Genomic DNA, 20,424 nt, shown 5'->3' with positions numbered 1-20,424 from the left:
AATTATTTTATGTAAAGCACTTTGAATTGCCCTTGTGTATGAAATATGCTATATAAATAAACTTGCCTTGCCTTGCCTTAAAACAAAAAGTCAAGTGAAGTATTTGAACAGCAGTTTTCACAATAGACATAGTGTTACAAAACAGCTTTACAGAAAATCGTGTCTTGATGTCTTAAGCAAGAGCTGGAATCATTGTGTTTTTTCTAGTCATCCGAGATCTGTTTAGATCGTGACTTTACCAACGTGATTTAAAGGTCCAATGTGTATTTTTTATGGCTGTGTTGACAACAATCCAATATAATATACATAACTTCAGAGGTGTATAAAAAACCTTACATAATGAAGCATTTTTATTACCTTAGAATATGAAATTTCTATCTACATACGCCGTGGGTCCCCTTTCATGCAATTCTAAGTGAGCCCTAAACCAGCGTTTCTCAAAGTGTGGGGTGGGCCCCACTGGTGTGGAATAGAGACATGACAAGTGGGGTGTGACAAACAGGTGGAAATTTTGACATTTTGACTTTTTAATTATTATTTACTTTATTTATTGACCAAACATGTCTCAGAAAATATAATAACAGGTGAACTATTATCGCTATCTACTTATTGAACAAGGTAGTCCCACACCAGTGTGAACAACTTAAAATTAACTGGGTGAAAGTTCCAAAATACAGAGCTTTAGAATTTGAATGCTTTGCCTTTTCAGCTGCAATTCTATGCAAACTAGTACCAGAGTGAAAAATCTTTAAACTTCTTCTAAAGAAGTTTTGTGTCCATCTCTAATATTAATTCTAATAACCTAATGACCATACACTCAAACTAAAACAAAGACACAATTAAATGAAGGCTTACTTAAAACAACATTAGATTGCAATGAAAATGAAAGTGACCGATTTGTCAGATATGGTGACCCAAACCGAAATGAGACCTCTGCATTTAACCCATTCAGTGAGTAGTGAACACGCGTACAGCCAGAGCAGTGGGCAGGACCCGGGGAGCAAATCACGTGGAACTGTATATCAGAATGATTCCACGTCAGAAGTTTGTGACATGGAATGAAAAGAAAACTGGAGATTCGGCACCAGCAGAGAAAACCAAGACAGAGAGTGGACCTAATGTTTATTACAATTTCTTTTTGGCAATTGGGGACACGTGGGGCTCAGACCCCTTCCCTACCTCCAAAGTTGGGAATTGCAGAAAAAAGTTTGAGAAACACTCCCCTAAGCAGACAAACTGCAGAGCAATTTCTTTTGGCAAATAAGCGAAAACGTGACGACATCTTAGTTCTATGTTGTAGTGCTTTGAAAGCGAGGGGGGATGGGTGGAGTGAGCCGTTGGTTGCAATTCACAACCTCACCGTTAGATGCTGCTAAATTATATACACTGGACCTTTAATACTTGATAAGATTTTGGCAAATAAATAAGCTCTAAAACTGATATTATAAAGACACACACAGAAAAATCTACATCCATTGTCTCTTACGTTGTCTTACAGCTTCCTACAGAACCTTATTGATATAACCTCATGAAGTGTAGGATGAATTCAGTGCCCGAGGATGCTCTTACAAACACATATCTTTTTACAGGCAAGGTTCAATTTTTGGTCTGGTTGCGAGGACTATCTGCCATTTGGAAATTCTGCCCTGTACTGGCTTATACTCATCAGTGCTGTGTGGCACAACCGCTGTGTAGAAATGTGTGTCAGATAGAGATAACATGCGAGGGGAGGCAGATTCTCTGTGGAGGGGGTGTGGATGCTACAGAAGCATGAGACAGACAGAAAACTCCCTACGGCCAATCCTCCTTTATTACTGAGGACATGCCCATCTTCTCATCCTTCAACACACACACACACACACACACACACGATTACATGCTGTTTTTAAAGTACAGGGCAGCACTATATTGATCTTCCTCAAATATTTACTTTTGTACAAATTTATGAAACCAATTAATCTTGAACTGCTTTGAATTGACAGACATCATTTGAACTTTGTTTTGTTGGTCCTTTTAGATTTACAATATTGAATATTTAGTAAACTTAACTTGTAAGATTAATTAAAGAGTAAGATGTGAAAATCCTTTAATGAATGTTAATAAAAACAATATCATTGTCGATTTATTTTCTTTCTTCATCTATTTGCATGCTTGTCTTTTCAATGAATCTGTGAAACTAGTAATCAGAATGATCTTTTAACATTTAACATGTAGCTTACATTTGGCTACACATAATTGTCTTATAGTTGGCCTGTAGTGTTGAATCATTAAAATTACATCTTCTGAATGAACTCCTTTAGAAGGATCATTATGCAAAACGTTCAGCAATGAAAATAAGTAATAAAGAGGATGCCCAACACCAAATCTGAGGAAAACAAAATGTAAATTTACGAATAAGTCAAAGGCACTGTATTTGTGTATGTAAATCCGTTCACAGAGCTAGACATAAATTACCTGCTGTATAGTGTCGGAAATTCTCTTTATTTGAGCAGAAATGTCGAAATATTCTCTCTATAGACACTTCAGGGACTGCGGGATGTTATGACAGATGAAATGAATCGCAGATGAAGCGTGGCAGAGATTAAGCAGTACGTCTGGGTGGAAAACCAACATATCCAAAATAATGAAAACGTTAAAGTGGCTGCTTTAAATTGACTCATCAGACAAGACATCCTTATGCCCTCCCCTGACACATCATTAAGTTATGTGGTTGAAACGATGTAATCCATCCTTTGAGACACAGGATTAAGCTCAAGGGCCAATTTGATTTCCTTTCACTGAATTTTTTGGAAATATATTGCTGTGTAAAGGCATGCTGATGCGCGGCTTTTTGCATTATACTGTTATTCTCAGTCTTATATTTTTAACCTATTTCCATAAAGGAAATACCACTTGTTTTTCCTCATTTGTTTACAGTTGTTTCTATTGTTTATTAGGTTGTGTTGGTTCAATCCCAAGGATCACACATATTGATAAAACACTGAATGTATACCTTTGAATAAAATGCCAAATGCATAAATGTACCAAAATGCAAAAAATACATAGATTTGTCCCTGTCTGTGAAAACCCAGCTCAAGTAATTCTTAGCGATTTACTGTTTTCTATCTTATGCTACATAAAGTAAAGATCATGTTGTGAAAATATAATAATTTTTATATACTGAAATTAATGTGAAATTAGATTTCGAGACTTTAAGTTTAAGTTTGTTTAAGAGAAATATTCATATTGACAATGCTTTTAACGATAATTTCTAGCTTTCGTTATGCTGCGTCTGAATCAGAGGCTTTTTTTTCTTTCAGCTCCCGTACAGACGAGACGTTATCCTATTGGAAAAAAATGACGCGATCGTAATAGGAATTTACGATCATTCGCCAGAAAAATAAGCCTCTGGTTCATGGGCAGCAGTGGTGCATCGATTCGCTTCAGAAGAGCTTTGTTGAGACCATGGAGCCTGGTTGAGTAGTTCTTTGATCGATAGATGCACTTTTTGGAGCTTCAAAATAATTGCCCCCCCATTCACTACCATTCTAACGGTTGGAAGAAAAACGATACGTGGAATTTAACACCAACTGCATTATTCTTCAAGAAGAAAGTCATATTCAGTTAAGATGCCTGGAAGATGAGTAGAACATGGGAAAATTTAAGTTTAAATAATTGATCATAAATCTGAAGATGAGCTAGTCTCAAATGCATTCCCTTTAGCATTTCTTGTTATTTAATTAATCTACTCAAAATTAGACATTAAAAAGAGGGTATTTTCCACATTTAAAATGCTTATGAGAACAAACATTGTTAAAATTAAAATTAATAGCAATAGAAATAACATATCACTCCTAGTCCTTCTTGACCTTAGTGCTGCGTTAGATACTGTAGACCATAACATACTTTTAGATCAGTTACATAACTATACCCGTATTCAGGGACAGGCTCTACAATGGTTCAGATCTTACTTATCAGACAGATACAGTATCAATTTGTCCATTTAAATGGGGAATCTAATGCAAGTAATATATATCTATATATCTCATCAAGACCAGATGATTCCTTCCAACTGTCCAAATTGGCAGAGTGCATCAAAGATATAAAACATTGGATGACTAATTTCCTTCTTTTAAAATCTAATAAAACAAAAATGTTACTAATCGGAACAAAGACACGTGAACAGAAGATTTCGGATTATAACCTGCATAACCAAATTGAAGGCTGCACTGTTACTCCAACAAATACAGGTAAAGGCCTAGGTGTTATATTTGACAGCAAATATTTGGAAATCAAATCTCAAATGTCACAAAAACAGCCTTCTTCCACTTTAGAAATGTTGCCAAATTACAAAATATTCTATGTGTTGCTGACGGAGATAAGCTTATTCATGCATTTGTGACCTCAAGATTTGACAACTGTAATGCAACCCTTATTAATTGTCCTGCATCATCAATAAAAACTACAGTTAGTTCAGAATGGATCTGCCAGAGTTCTAACCAGGTCCAGAAAATATGATCACGTAACCCAATGTTATCATCCCTTCACTGCCTACCCATTAAGGATCGTATTGACTTCTATTAAGTTATTTTAATTACTTATAAAGCCCTAAAAATACCTACTTAACAGACTTCTATCACATTACAACCCATCACGCTCTTTAAGATCTCGAAACTGCAGACTTTTGATAACACCAAATCCTCCAAAGGGGGTAGAGCTTTCTCATATGTAGCACCTAAACTCTGAATAGCCTTCCCGAAACCATTTGAGGGTCAGACACACTCTCCAAATTTAAATCTAGATTAAAGGCACATCTTTTCTGCAAAGCTTTCAATTAATTCATAATATGCTAAATAAACCACCGGGAGACCGCATTTATTAGATATTATTTACAAGAATGACTGTGCTGTGTTTGACCTTTTTTTGGTTTTGTGTTTTCTTATTTTCTCCTGTAAAGCGACCTTTGACAAATGCACATTATAAGTAAAATTGAATTGAATCGAATTAATGATTTCCAAATTTATTGGAGACAAAATGTTCCATTTAAATCAGTATAGCACAAACACTTTTGGGAGTCTTTCTTTGTTTCAACCAACAAACATACCATCGGTGTATTATTAAGTCTGTTATAAAGTACAAAGGTTTTGGAAAACAACATAGAGTATCAGCTCATATTGGTAGCCAACCAGCTATCAGCAAGTGCATGTTGTGGTTGAACTAACCAATCAGGCACCAGCTCTTTGGGGGTGTGTGGCAGTAGGTGGCAATGTTTTGAAAGTTATTCATTCATAAAAAACAAAGAACTTTGGTAAATATATAAAATACGCTCATTCGGTTTACAGTTTAAAAGTCAGTTTAGAACCATCTGATTTCATATACTTGTCCTAAATCAATCATAAATCATAGAACAATCACAAATCTTCGTAAAAAAAAGTAAAGTAATATATTGCTTTTCAACGTCCTTATCATGGTGTTTTGAAAATGCTGATAAATCACAGAGGCATGTGAGTGCTTAAACAGCTTTTGACCTCTAGATATAAAATAGGGAGTTGGTTTCTGAGTCCTGCTTTTGTGTGTGTGAATCATGCCACCTCGGTTAACAAACCAGGGTTAATATTTGTTTTAAAATGTTCTGCTGGCACTGCGGTTATCAGATCCATAACAACGTTAAAAACAGCTAAATTAGCTTTTCTCTGGTAATGAGCACAACAAAAACACTTCACCTCTATGACCTCTGGACAACATTTTTGTATTAATAATATAACTTGATAGTTTAATAAACATTACTACACTTATAGATAAATAGAAGTGTTATATGTTTTGTAGACAATCCTTACAGAGAGAAGGACTTGTTTTTAAATCTTATACCAATTTATGGAATGAAATATGACAGACTTTGAGGATGTTATTGCCAGTGTACTTTTAGTGTTTTATTTTATCAATTGATCTGGTGAACTCAAGAGTCATGATTATCAGAAAGTGTTTATATCCGTTTCCTCAGATCACTGTACATAGTGCAATACAGAAGCTTATCTGATTCAGTTATCAGTATTGTTTTATGGACCAAATGTATGAATAACTTATGCTTCCTGGTAATATAGACTGTAATAAGTGAATCACTGCATTGCTGGAGTAAAAGGTTGGTACTCTGTCATCTGAACTCACACCCTTTTTTACTTGTAGGAACAGCATGTTCTGTGGCTCCCCATAGGAAGTTTATATTGCTCAGATGTTGCTCTTTGATAGCAGGAGAATAATAATAATAATAATGATAATTGTTAAAATACATTAAGATACGGAGCTGTAAAATGAAAGTAAATTGTATAAACTGAATCTTATTTGGGTACATTAAATGAGAAATGTTTGAGTTCAGACGTTCAATAATATTGAGTTCTGATTGCTGTATTGACAAATCTGAGGTCAAGTTGTGACATTATTGAATTCTCGTCTGAAACTCTAAAGGAGAAATGCCTGAGACGCAGGAGACTTCCATTCCATTTTTTTCATTAGATCTTGATCTCCATAGGGTATGAAGCTAGCAACCTTTTTTTGGAGGGCATATAATATTGGGAAAACCATGGTTTTACTTCAGTAACCATGGTATTGGACCTAACTTGAGCAAAACCATGATTTTTTAGTTGGAAACTCGGCTTTTATTATGAAGCTTAAACTTGGTGAAGAATCTCCATCATCTGGACCGGACTGAAACTATTCTTTTACTAGCGTAAAAAACAATTTCATTGTACTTTCTACTGAATACAATGGACACTAATAGGCCTATTGTAAAGAAAGTAAAACAACATGTATTATTTTTTAATCAACCCACAACCTGTTTCACTGCTCTGTATTGCACAAGATTATTCAGTGAGTGGCATTCAATCTTGACCACAATTAAAATGATTTAGCATTTCTCATGCTTTTTCGTGAAATAAATGTTAAGTAGTGTTGTTAAGGATTCTGACTAATCCATATATTTAATATTGCACTTGTGTCTGTAATGTTCATTAGACTATTAACATAATAACAAGAGGAAACAATTATATATAATCGTTTTGTTGAACTTATTCATGTTACTCCATAAAGAATTTGACTACACATGCTTACTGTGAGCCAAACTCATACATGAGCCAGAGGTGACTATAACAGGTTGTTCAAAAACATCATTTGGATGTATTCTTATAAGGACTCGTCTGAGAGGTTATTGCAATGCTTTTATATTATATTCCAAAACCACTATTGAAGCTGCTGTCTTTAAAAGGTTGGCTGCAGTTTCATTATTTACCAGAAGATGGCAGGATAATAACAGTTTATACAATAAACAAGCGCGATTCAAAAGAAAATATATATATTATTAAAATGTTTCAATTTCACTCATCTGGATCACCATCGGTTGACTTTTATCATTTATCATGAAGTATAAAGTAAACTATTTGAGCAGCACATGTTTTCTTAAGTAGACCATGATTAGCAAATGTTTATCTTTCCTTCTAGTCTGTCTGTTTCAGTCTCATTTAGACACAAATTAACCTACAAGCATCAATATCAGTCTTTAGCGCAGCACTTCTTCACCAGGGAACAACAGAGATGCTAATGAATAACATTGTCAGATAATTACAGTAATTATTTCTAAAGTTCTCTTAGGCAGTAATTGCAGCTTGTTGTAGAGTCACGACCTTTAAAGACAATAGAATGGGCCTGGATAGCTATTTAGAATGAACTCATATCAATTACTTGTACAAATATAAAATTATAGTTTACCAGTTTTGAATGGCCAGATGCTAGATTAGATAAATAAATAAAAGTGCTTTCAATAACTTTCAGTTACAGAGCACCAGACACTGCAGAAAATCAACGCATTATGACTGACTAAAACGACCTAAACAGCTCTGGTGGTGAATAATACATCTCTTAATGCACGCTCTGTCATTTCATGCAGGGGGACAGTGAACTAAAAGTATTCACCTGAGCAAGCATTTAACATTATGAAGATGGGATGCTACCAAAACTGATACCAAAACATCCACTATAAGCACAATTATGATATTCCATCTGTCTATCTGTATGATCTAATATATTTGAAGCGACATACATATCCTGCGAGTGAGGTGATAGAAAGGATAATCTGAAAGTAAAATCAATTATCTCAATTTAATTGATGAAAAATGGAATGTAAATTATTTTTCTTTTTAATCAACTGAACAGTTATTAAAAAGTTTCTCTTTAATGTATATTACAGCGGGTAATTGAAAAATTAATAAACGAAATCAGAGGGGAGTTTCCCTTTCAGGACAGGTTTTGTACAAATTTAATAAGCTGTTAGGATTTTAAACACTGTTTAAAACTGTCCATTAAGCATTAAGTGCAAAGTTTATACATATACGCATGCCTTGCAAAATAAGCCTTTAAAAACTGCAAGAATGTGTTTTCGCAACATATGTAAAGTGATAGTTCACCTTCAAAATGAAAATTCTGTCATTATTTACATACCCTCTTGTCATTATAAAACTATATGACTTTCTTTCTTTTGAAGAACACAAAAGAAGATATAAAAAATGTTTGTAACAGAAAACTGTCGGCCCCCATAGACTTCCATTCGTTTTGTGTCCATACACTAGAAGTCAATGGGGGACCAAAATATCTTTTTCAAAATATCAATTTTTGCAGAAGAAATTTAATCACACAGGTTTAAAATGACAGCAGGGTGAGTAAATTTTTCTCATCATCACAGAGTCAATCAGAGGACTTAACACGGGTAGTAAGAGGTAGGGGTGTTGGAGATGCAGGCAGGGCGAGGAGAGGCAGAGGAGCTAACGTATCCCGGGAGGACCGCACAAGAGAGGATGTGGAAGCTAAGCAGTATTATAATATAACTTACAAAATATGATTGTAAACATGATTTCTAACATGATTTAAACACGGCCATGCAACAAGGACTTATTGTACAATTACAAAGTGCTAAAAATTTACAAGGAAAGACGCTACTTCTCTTGATGATCAGCTCATCTATTAGCTAAAGCTATCAAACAAACAGTTCACTTATATAGCGGAAATTAGACACACTTACCGGTCCAGCAGAAAGCTGGCAACTTCGGCGTCGCTTAGCAAACCGGTTTCCTGCTTCAGTGTCCTCCATTTTGGAAAAGCCACACTGATCTTTATTCGGATTTTCTGCCGTTTTTCTCTCTACTTCGCCTTGCTGCATCGTATTTTCTTTTTTTTTTGACGACACAGATTGACGCTCTGTCGGCTTGTGTGCAAATTTCACTTCTTACAATAAAGAACCGTTTCTATTTCTAATAAAAAACACGACAAGTAATTTTTTTTGATTGTTCTTCCTCTTCTTCTGCTAATCCTTCTATGTAGTGGCTTTGCAAGCTGCCTCAAAACACAGCCGAAGAAGAACTAGTCCCGTGCATCCTTCTTTTTACGAAACGCGCTCAGTTTGTCCGTGTAGTGCTACTATAGAAACATGGCTGTGCAATTTGATAAATTACATGTAAGGGTGTGCCCGCGGTGTATATACATAAAATGGCTCATTGTAAGCTAATATAAACATTTCGGTTCATTTTGTAAGGTATTTCTTCACCACTCACAACATAGTTTTGTTTTATATATTACATTTTGGTGAATAAATCCTTCAAAATGCTACACACTGTACCTTTAATACAGTCATTTGAAATAAATCATTTAAATAAGTACTGATGTTTTGGTGGCTCATACACTGCCGTCCAAGAAAGGGCACCACCTGGATTTAACTCAGCAGATAGGTAAGAGCCTCCCATTTGATTGGAGGTCTAGGTTCAGTTATATGCCCAAAGAATGATGCCAGCTGACTACCTTAATATACTGAATGACCAGGTTATTCCATCAATGGGTTCTTTCTTCCCTGATGGCACGGGCATAATCCAAGATGACAATGCTAGGATTCATCAGGCTCAAATTGTGAAAGAGTGGTTCATGTAGCATGAGACATAATTCTCAGACATGGATTGGCCACCACAGAGTCCAGACCTTAACGCCATTGAGCATCTTAAGGATGGGCTGGAGAAGACTTTGCAGTGGTCTGACCCTCCCATCATCAATACAAGATCTTGGTGAAAAATGAATGCAACTCTGGACAGGAATAAATGTTGGACGGGAATACATTGCACACATCCTGTCTGATTTTGACAGGAAGATGTAAGGACAAAGAGGCTGTGGATGAGTTTAGGCAGGACATATGTGTGTGTGTGACATAAAGAAAGAAAGAAAGAAAGAAAGAAAGAAAGAAGGAAGGAAAGAAAGAGCAAGAGATGGAGAGAGAACAGCTTTAGGATGAACAGGTGCAGTTGTTAGGACCCTTTTGATCTTCACACTGAGGCATGTTCCGCAACACGTTCATTGCACACACAGACGCAAACACAAAAGGGTTTATTATGTTGTAAGCCTTATCGTTTTTAGCGATCCTTCCATCTTTTTGCCAGGTTTTGTTTCCATTCCAGCATGCAGGTTCATTCAAAATTACAGCATTCTGAAACATCCTTTGTTTTTACCTGATAGAACAAATAATATTGTCATGAAAACTCAATCTGGCGATATTGGGATACACTTATTAGGGCATAACCACTGCTATAAAACTGTGTGGATCAAGTGAATGAACATGAATAGTGATATTAAACACTACAGATCATGTATGAAAAGCAAATGTATTGATTGTAGTTTTATTATTACACATTAGTTTCTAGTTGTAATACACTAATGACCACCTCTCTAGTGAAAAATAAATATACCAAACTATATATGAAATACATTTATTTCATGCTAAGTATACTGCAAATCCATTTACATCTAATGTGCTTAATGAAAATACACTGTGATTGAATTTGGGGTTTATCAAATTGGTAAAGTCTGCTAAATTGGAAAAACTAATTTTGTACTTAATATACGTTAATCGTTGATTTTAAATTAATAGTTTATTTTACTGGGGACGACTTGATTTTTTTGGCATTTTCTTGACCTGCAGAAGGTATAAACAGTGCACAGTGTTTAGCATGCATTGCATATCAGAGACTTAACCAGCAATGAAAGATTTTGATGAAGTGTGACACAAGTAAATACAATGTTGATGATTTCGAGTCACTGTGTTGAATTTTAATGTAGTTTAACAGGATTCATTATATTTCTCAAATTAACCTTTGGCCCACATACGCCTGGTATCAGCTGTATTAATACACTTTCCCTTTCTCTCCCCCGTTTTGAGGTTTTATGATGAGATTGTGTTTTTACTCTGCAGCCCTGTTGTGCCCTCATAGTCATTGTCTTTGCCAATTTAAATAAATGAGGATCTCCAATAGGTTTACTTTGTCTTCCTAGAGAATTAATGCAGAGGTCTTTCTTCAGCTGTCTCCCATTCCCCTTCTCTCTCTGTTTCTTCCTCTCTTACTCCTCACATACACACACAGTTAGTGGCTCCCTTATTCTCCACTTTCTCTCAAGACCTGTAATTGCACCACAATCAATGACATCAAACACTTTGGTTGGATACATGAATTTCAATCAGCCTCTTTTAGCCTTCAGCACTCTACCAAAGACACAGATCCTGATTCACACGCATAAGCTTTCTGTCCGCAGCATTCACACCAAGAGGTTGTCATAGAGACCTGGAAAATAAAACACTTCCTCGTCGGTTTTTCATTCATGTTTATGTGTGAATTGCTGATGTCTTTTCACTTGGTTTGCTGGACGCGCTCAGAGTTTTGGTATTTCAGTTGAAGTGTGAGTTTATGCGTATGCATGTGTGAGAAAGGAAGAAGAACTATGACATTTGAGCTTTTATGTGTTTTTTGATGGTGAGCTGCCTCTGGATATTCAGTTAGCATATCTTTTTTCTGAAATATTTTATTCATGTACTTACAGGACCTCAAAGCAGTCCACTGCTTACTAGCTTAGGGAAATCCCTGAAAATGTGATGTCAGTTTGATAATGTGATAAATGTATAATTAGTCAGAATAGAAATAAGATTATTTTTAATTAAACAGCACATCATAGTTATGTTACAAAAGGGCATATAAATTCAGATGCTTACTATCAAAACTTGTTTACTAGCCAAATATTTATCATGTGCAAGCATGTATATGACTTTGAAGACTTGTCATTGCAACAAATCATTTAAATAAATGTAACCAGGTGAAAGTAAAATAACCCACAAACTGCACATTTACCCTCTTTTAATCCCCTGTGCATGTTAATGAATTATATCAAAGATGTACACTTGCTGCGATGTGAAAATAGCGTGCAATACTGTGCACTGTAAAAAGGTGTTGCAGGCTTTTTAGGGATTGTTTGTGTGTGCGAGAGAGAGCGCTGATGCAAGCGTGAGAAGCTGAAAAGCGCACGGGCCTTGAATTGGTGAGAAAATACGTTGATAAAGTTCACAAAACATTATGATAGCGATAAATATCAACTTATGAGTGCATATTGATTTCAACCTTAGGCGTCTGTTCGGTGGATTGCTGCATATTTTGCACGTCCATTCAGCTTTCTAATTAGTTTGTGTGCGATGTCTTCACATAAGTGTGCTCTTCAGAGGTGTCTGAAGTGTGAGTGTTTATTTCAGTTTAATGTTACACTGTCATGTAATTCATTTTTAGTTGTTCATGTAAAGTAGCAAAAATGTACTTAATAACACTCTCGTATTGTATTATAGGGGAGAGGTGAAGAACATTTACTCACACGTATCACTCGGGTTAGAGAGACTGCCGCAATGTGAGTGTGATGATTTGTTTCTTTGGTTTAAACAGAGGTGGAAAAAGTACAAAAATATTATACTCAAGTACACGTACTACTACTTTGATGAAATTCTACTTGAGTACAAGTAAAGTAACCATTAAAAAAATCTATTCAAGTAAAAGAAAAAAGTACCTTGTTTAAAATTTACTCAAAGTAAAAGTTACTTAGTTACTTTTTAAAAGCGGGAGGGAGACCTCTCCTGTTTTGTGCAACACCAACATTAGTCATAGTGCCTAATCTTAAATACATGTACATCTCAAAACAAATTATATTGTTTAATAGGTCAATATTTTGAGTCACTCATTTCAGAAAGTGAAACCCATATATTATATAGATTCATTACACATAGAGTGAAATATTTCAAGACTTTATTTCTTGAAATTTTTATGATTATGGCTTATATATGATGAAAACCCAAAATCCAGTGTTTCTGTAAATTAGAATATTACATAAGATCAATAATTTATTAAAAAATGTCAGGCTTCTGAAAAGTATGTTAATTTCTTTGCGCTTAATATTTGGTTGGGCCTCATTTTGCATGAATTGCATCCTTGTGGCGTGGCATGGAGGCAATCAGCCTGTGGCACTACTCAGGTGTATTGGAAGCCCAGGTTGCTTTGATAACGGCCTTCAGGTCATCTGCATTGTTGGGTCTGGTGTCTGTCATCATAGATTCTCTTTGGGGTTCAGGTCAGACGGGTTTGCTGGCCAATCAACCACAATACCACCATGGTCATTGAACCAGCTTACAGTTCCTTTGGCAGTGTGTGCAGGGGCCAAGTCCTGCTATAAAATTAAATCAGCATCTCCATAAAGCTTGTCACCGAAAGCAACATGGATCCTGTGCCTCTCCACTCTTCCTCCAGACTCTGTGACCTTGAAATGCAAAAATGTACTTTCATCTGAAAAGAGGACTTTGGTCCACTGTGTTTTCTGAAGTCCACCATCAACACAGCCATCTACCAGGACATTTTAGAGCACTTCATGCTGACAAGCTTTATGGAGATGCTGATTTCATTTTCCAGCAGGACTTGGCATGTACTAAATAAAGGCTTGAAATATTTCACTCTAATGTAATGTATTTATATATGTGGGTTTCACTTTCTGAAATGAGTGACAAAACATATTGACCTTTTTCATTTTTTAGATGTAGCTACATGTATTAAAACGGGTTACATGTGCACTGCAACAAATACAGATATTTGCCATGTTTTGCAGAAATATTACCGTTGTAACCCGATCGTTACCATGGCAACATGTGTGCCGTTGATCGCAGTTAACAAGAAACATGAATCCATAGAGTTGAATCCGTTTGATACGTATCTGCTGTTTTTGGTCAACGACTGGTTAAGTGTGGCAATTTTAACTAAAACATACAGAGACGCTGTGTTTTGTTTATGTTCAGAGCTTCAGAGCGCGATCTCGCGATGTTTACATGTTTACATGTTTTTAAGAGCTTCGCATTTGTTGTTTAGTCTTTTCTTATGAAGCTGCAGATGAAAAGCAGAAGATGTTCAGTCCGGTTCAATTCACACTGCGTAAATGTGGTGCAGACAAATTAGTGAACCGTGCGTCTACAAAACGAGATTTAACACTTACAATATAAAGCATTATGCACCAATATCGTTATGACTTTTACTATACAGTACATCTTATTAGTCACCAATGCAACAAGGGTCCGAGCTTAATGAAAACAAATATTGTTTATCTTACCGCATTTTTATAAAATGCTAGTTTGCACGGCGCCCAAAATCCTGTCTTGACGCTGAAATGGTTCCTTAAATATGGCCAGGGGTTTACTTCATTGTTTTCAGCAGTTAGAATTCGACAGGGTTTCAAATTAGGACATGTGAACTATACTTCTCCGTCTCCATCGCTCTTCTGCTATATCGACGTAAACTGAAACTCGCGCCCATTTTTCACTGGAGTAATTTCCGGTCGCGTTTTTTTTCCTTGCAATTTTTTCATATTTTTTTACTCAGTAAAGGAGGTGATTTTAAATATAACGAAGTACAATACATCACACAAATCATACTTAAATACAAGTAAAATTACAGATTTTTAAGTACACAAAAACGTACTCCATACAGTAACGCGAGTAAATGTAATTCGTTACTTTCCACCTCTGGTTTTAAATATCTGTTTTATGTTTCAAATGTAATTCAACTGTGTTAGATATGTATTTATAATTACTTTTGACCTGAGATATACTAAGCAGCAATAGTATAGTTTAAAGTGCTAAAAATGTGCTGCATGTCCTTATATGACATTGTTAACGTGGATGGTTCCATGATTATGTCAAGCCGAATTTTTAATCCTTCTCAGGATATTCATTTTTGATAACAACTCTGATTTAGAATATAATTTCTACTAGTAACAATCGCTATTTTTGATAGCAGTAATTACATTTTCAATACTAAAAATGTGTATTCTTGATATCAAAAATTGATCAACTAATAAAAAACGTAATTCTCGATATCTGTAATTGCATTTTTACTAGTTAAATATCACAATAGACCGTATGCCAAGAAGAATTAGCCTAAATTGTCCCCAGTGTTACAATTGTAGTAGCCTGGTTATACCAAACTGTGCTACTTCGCTTTCCTTCGTAGACTGAGTCTTGAAGGGCATAATCGAAGCGTTTTCTTTCTCGTGTGCGGGCGCTCGTCTGAAGTTTAAAATCAATTTTTGCAGATTATGTGAAGTAAATCTACGCATCCACGGTACAATTAGTGCATCTAGAATAATATTTGACAGAGAAAAACAAGAAAATATTTGCAGCTGAATGTCAAAGTTAGGATTACTTGTGTTGTAGCCTACAGCTATGTTATTAAATGTTTACTTGTAAGAATTAAATTAGAGAGCTCTATAAACGGAATTATTAATAGTGAAATTAGAGAGCTCTGTAATTCAATTCTTACTAGTAATCATTTATTTGCGGAGCTCTCTAATTTAATTGTTACTAATAAGAATTATAATTTCAGAGCTCCACAATTGAATTTTTTCCAATGATATTTACCAATATAATTTACCAAGAAGTCCAAGTGCTGAATTCTCATAACTTCTTTACAGCAACTCCAGGTTTAAAGATGTGGTGGAGCAAGTATGTTTATACTACATATGATTACAAAAATGTAAAGATGTAATTTTTTACATTGTCAGGCTGCAGTGAAAAGGGCCAGCATATTTGTAGTGTTTACAACATCCTGGTATGGAATGGAAATAATAGGACTCCTACACTTGGTGGTTCTCTGCCAGTTTCTTTCAGTGCAAGTAAGTTCCAGTCATAGTGCAGTGTACTGTATGTTTTTGAACTGATGAATCACTGACTAAATGTCACAAAGGCTACTGTACAGCATATAGCTTTTGCCGTCAAATTGGTGATATTAATTTAGCAGATCATTAAATGGAGTTTGGTCCCTCTGTGTCAGCTCAACGGCAGTGTTACATAAAGCTGACAAAAACAAAGCACTATATTAAACAAAATGTATAAGTTGATCTCATAATTTCTATTGTTTACAGAAACAAATTTATACTGTACAATTTAAGACACCGATTTGAAATGTGTGACATTTCTTTTCAATTAAACAGGCCTGTTAACAAGCACACTATGTTAAAAAAAAATTATTTACAGGCATAAACAGAAAAAATAAAGGCAAAGACATTCAAATATTTCAGATTTTTTTCTACTTAAGGATATTTCACTTGCCCACACAACCATTTCTAGCAGAATTCTCAATAATAAACTCACCCACACAATGCCACATGCCTCATCTATCAAGGACCAATTATGTCATATCACCTTGAGCAATGCAAATGACAATGTGTGGATTGTACCTACAGAGTGACATTTAACATGAGAATAACCAACTTACTTATTCCATTTGCTTCAGCATCAGATATTCACATTATTATAAATTAGTTATCCATAGATGAACATTTAATAGAAAAGTAATGAATAATGGAAATAATCCAGCTTGCCATGGGAGAAATGCTCCTTTAAAATATATGGTCAAAGTTAAAGACTTATTTCTTATGATGTTCATCCATAATTTTATTAATGATAAACTATAGCCAATGCAACATAGTTTACATTTTTATGTGTCTAAATATCAACTTAGTATAATTTAAAATATAACAGAATTAACATGAGAGTTTAATTTCAGCTCATGATGACCGTTTGTCAGAGGTGTGCATGTTCAGTGTAGAATTGACATCATTGTGACAGATTGAGAGATAAAATGAGTAGCTACAGCTGGAAGAGGTACAAGCAAATTAGTAAGAGGGTTGGAAGTGTGTGTGTGTGTGTGTGTGTACACATGCTGGTATTTGTACAGAACATTGTGGTCAGTATGTGTGTGTTTGTGTGTGCGCGTATGCATGCGTGTAATTGTGTGTTCCACAAAATCAGCAAGTTCAGACATGCATGAGATGGACAACATCCTGTGAACATGTTTGTGTGCATCTCACACATTTCGTTCACAAGGATCTTGGGAATACAACTCTGTCTTAAATCATAATAGAGTCAGGATCGAAAGGGCAGACAGCTGTGTCCCTTGAGATTTCTGAGATGGAGACACAAAGAAAGGTTGTGGCAAAGCCAGTCATACCTTTTAAAATGCAAAAAAAGAATTGTGTTCACTCTGCAGTCTAGCAAACATTTCCAAACCATAGCAGCATCAAATTCACACTGCACCCTGAAGACAAGGCACATCATCTGTTCCACCGTTGCAAAACACAGTGATATGAGGGACATCAGGCAGACGCTCAGTCTCATCTGTTCTCATCTTACTGGATAAAGACCCTGCTGAGGGGGAAAATTGCCAGAAGGGAAAAAGGGGGTTTGTGTTTTAAATATCAATTCAGTTTCATATATACAGTATAGCGCTTTTCACAATATTTTATGGTACCCCATAAATTGTTTGAAAATGTGAGAAAATAAATAAACACTGCCAGCAAATTGAACTTGAAATTCTTTGTACTTTTTGAAGTAATAGTTTATACCAAAAAGTGATGATACTGCAAACATGTGACTAAAAAAGCCAAGTGTTTATTTTAATTTCACCTAATTGTGTGTCTATTATTTTAAAGTATACACATTCAGTGATATATTAGAGCCTATTGATCTCTAAAAAACAACCCTTTTAGAGTGCATATCAAACTTACAAAAACTTCTTTAATTGTTATTATACGTGCCCACTGTTTGTCCCCCTGTGTCTAACCCAAAAACATTCATATGAGAGCACTTCCAAATCAGGATTTAATCTAAAAAGGATATTCCATGTTTCTTGTCAACCAGGACCTTACAGTAAAGTAACATATTGTTGTATTTAATTGGTGGGCCATTCCTTGGTTGTATGTTTTTTAAGCTCATCACAGAGTTGTCATAGTAACAGTAAGTTGGGAAACAGAACAGGTTTATTTACCATAAACAGGATTACTACTCTTTGAGCTGAGATGATAAGTCTGTAGCATTCACTGCATCATTCTTGCTACAGCCCACTTTTAAACAAGAGGCAGTAATGGTTTCATTTAATAATAATGACTTTGATGATCATTTAAAAAAATATATAATAGCCTATTGTAGGTAAAAGCATGAAGCACATTTTTCTCATTGAGGGTTGTGACTTTAGATACCATAATTCACCTTTTAAATTGCATCTTACATTTAACGGAGCTGTACATTCATTGAGTCATTTATTTAGAAATTAGATGTTATTTATTAGAATGAACTTACTCGTTGTATAAATACCATGCACTGTGCTGTTTTAACTTTTCTGTTTTCCCGTTTGCCCCTGTAAAGCTGCTTTGAAACAATACACATTGTGAAAAGCGCTATATAAATAAACTTGAATTGAATTGAATTGAATCATACATTACCTACAACACAGATGGTCTGCGTAGGTCTCAAGAGATGCTTATATTAGCTATTATGTGTGCTGTGTACGTGAGAAAATTGTACAGAAGACCCTATTCATGAACTTAGCTGTTTCCCAAGATGCAGGCTTTCAAAGAGCTTTTCTTTTGTGCAACCACATAGCTATAGGCCTAACATTCAATAATTTATTTTCATATAAGGTTAATTTCTGACATTGAAATGTTAATGTAGTCTGATGAAAGGAAGTCACATGGGATTGGAACGAGATAACATCAGATAAATAATGAGTAGACTAACCCTTTAAAGTCGTTTAAATGGCATTGGAAGGTATTATTTCAGCATTTAGAAAACTCTCTGCCAGCTGGTTTCACTCCCATATATGAAATTGTGTCTCCCATATGCAGATGATCCAGTTCTGTTATTCGTTTCAAAAGAAAGGCCACAGCTGCACCCTTCTCTCCCAGAAATACTCTGTTTGGACCCCTGACAGTCAATTAACAAAGGCAAGACAACCGAACAATCCACAGAATACACATTTTTATTTAGGCCTAAAAAACAACAGGAAACAATATTCTGGCTGTGACTGAATGTAACAAGGCTTTCTGTGCTCTATCGTTAAAATAAATAAATAAACACAGAAAATCTGGCTCAAAATATTTAAATGAGTAAATTAATTAACGGCAGCATATGGCAGCAAGATTGTGTCACTTACACAATCTGATTAGGAAAAAAAGGGGAACCATCCAATTAAAACTGTACACGCAGAGTTCTGCGAATGTCTGTTGCTGGTTTCAAAGAGCTGCAGGCCATATCACCTATTAAATATCCACAAATGAGCCATACATTTCTGGAAACACATCAAAACATATCTGTCAGTTTTTCACAAATCCCTTTCTCAGCTCAGGTCTCACCCAACATCCCTCTCACTCCCAGCCTGCATCAGAGAGTCAGATAAAGAGAGTTGAGCTGAAAATAGTTGACAAGAAAAAATTACATTATCAAATGTCAAATGTGCTATTTTCCTTTCATTTATATGAATATCTCCAATCTGACATGATTACACTTTATCAATCAAATTTTTTTTCAGGCTTCTTCTAACGGCTGCTGATGGTAAAAATGCCTTGTAGTGCTGCACTTTAATCAGAACATTGATTCAGGGCACAAAGCTCCCTTGGGGAACAAACGAATAGAAGGAAAAAGGGCATAAAAACATGTTAGACTCACCACCTGCTATTGTTATAAAAAAGCTAGGACAGACTGCAGCAATAGAGGTGATTAAATGAGCCAGTGGCTACAGTCAGAATGTCATCATCAGAACATTTGCCAGGCTGAATCTGTGTTACGTAATACGACTGAACAAACTGAAGTATAATGTGCCATTATCATTGCATATACAATGTTATTACACTATAGGGCAACTTAACTGATATGTATTACGCAACAAATTCCAAGACTTATTTTAATAAAGCTTTGATATAATTGTCATTTTTTGGTCTTTTATACTATGCTGCATACCATAACATATAGGTTATCGGTCAGAGGCAATATATTATCATCCCTGCAGCCAATATTCATATACGGCTCTGAGAGAAGCTTCACCCTGTGGCCAGGGCTATCGATTTTGTAACTGACTTAATAATCCTATCGTCATACATACTTGTTTCAATTCGTATTGACTTTCCATTGTCTAGAATGTTAATAATTTCTCCTACACTTAAGAATATATGAAGAGTTCAGATGCAAAACCCTCAAAAAACCATCTCCTTCAAAAAGTAGATTACGATAGTTAGTGAATGCTG

At 35.4% G+C, this 20,424-nt stretch overlaps 1 long non-coding RNA gene across 1 annotated transcript; it reads left to right on the top strand.

The window, feature by feature from the left end:
* Positions 1-14,035: 14,035 nt before the first annotated feature.
* LOC130428199 (uncharacterized) lies at positions 14,036-19,130 on the top strand. Its single transcript, XR_008907392.1, has 3 exons — positions 14,036-14,093; positions 15,910-16,020; positions 19,030-19,130. It is a non-coding gene; the product is annotated as an uncharacterized LOC130428199 (long non-coding RNA).
* Positions 19,131-20,424: the final 1,294 nt, after the last annotated feature.

Source organism: Triplophysa dalaica, chromosome 1 (genome assembly GCF_015846415.1).
Source record: "Triplophysa dalaica isolate WHDGS20190420 chromosome 1, ASM1584641v1, whole genome shotgun sequence".
Classification (NCBI taxonomy): Eukaryota; Metazoa; Chordata; class Actinopteri; order Cypriniformes; family Nemacheilidae; genus Triplophysa; species Triplophysa dalaica.
The sequence above is the reverse complement of the archived record's forward strand: the minus strand, read 5'-3'. Positions and strand labels throughout refer to the sequence as shown.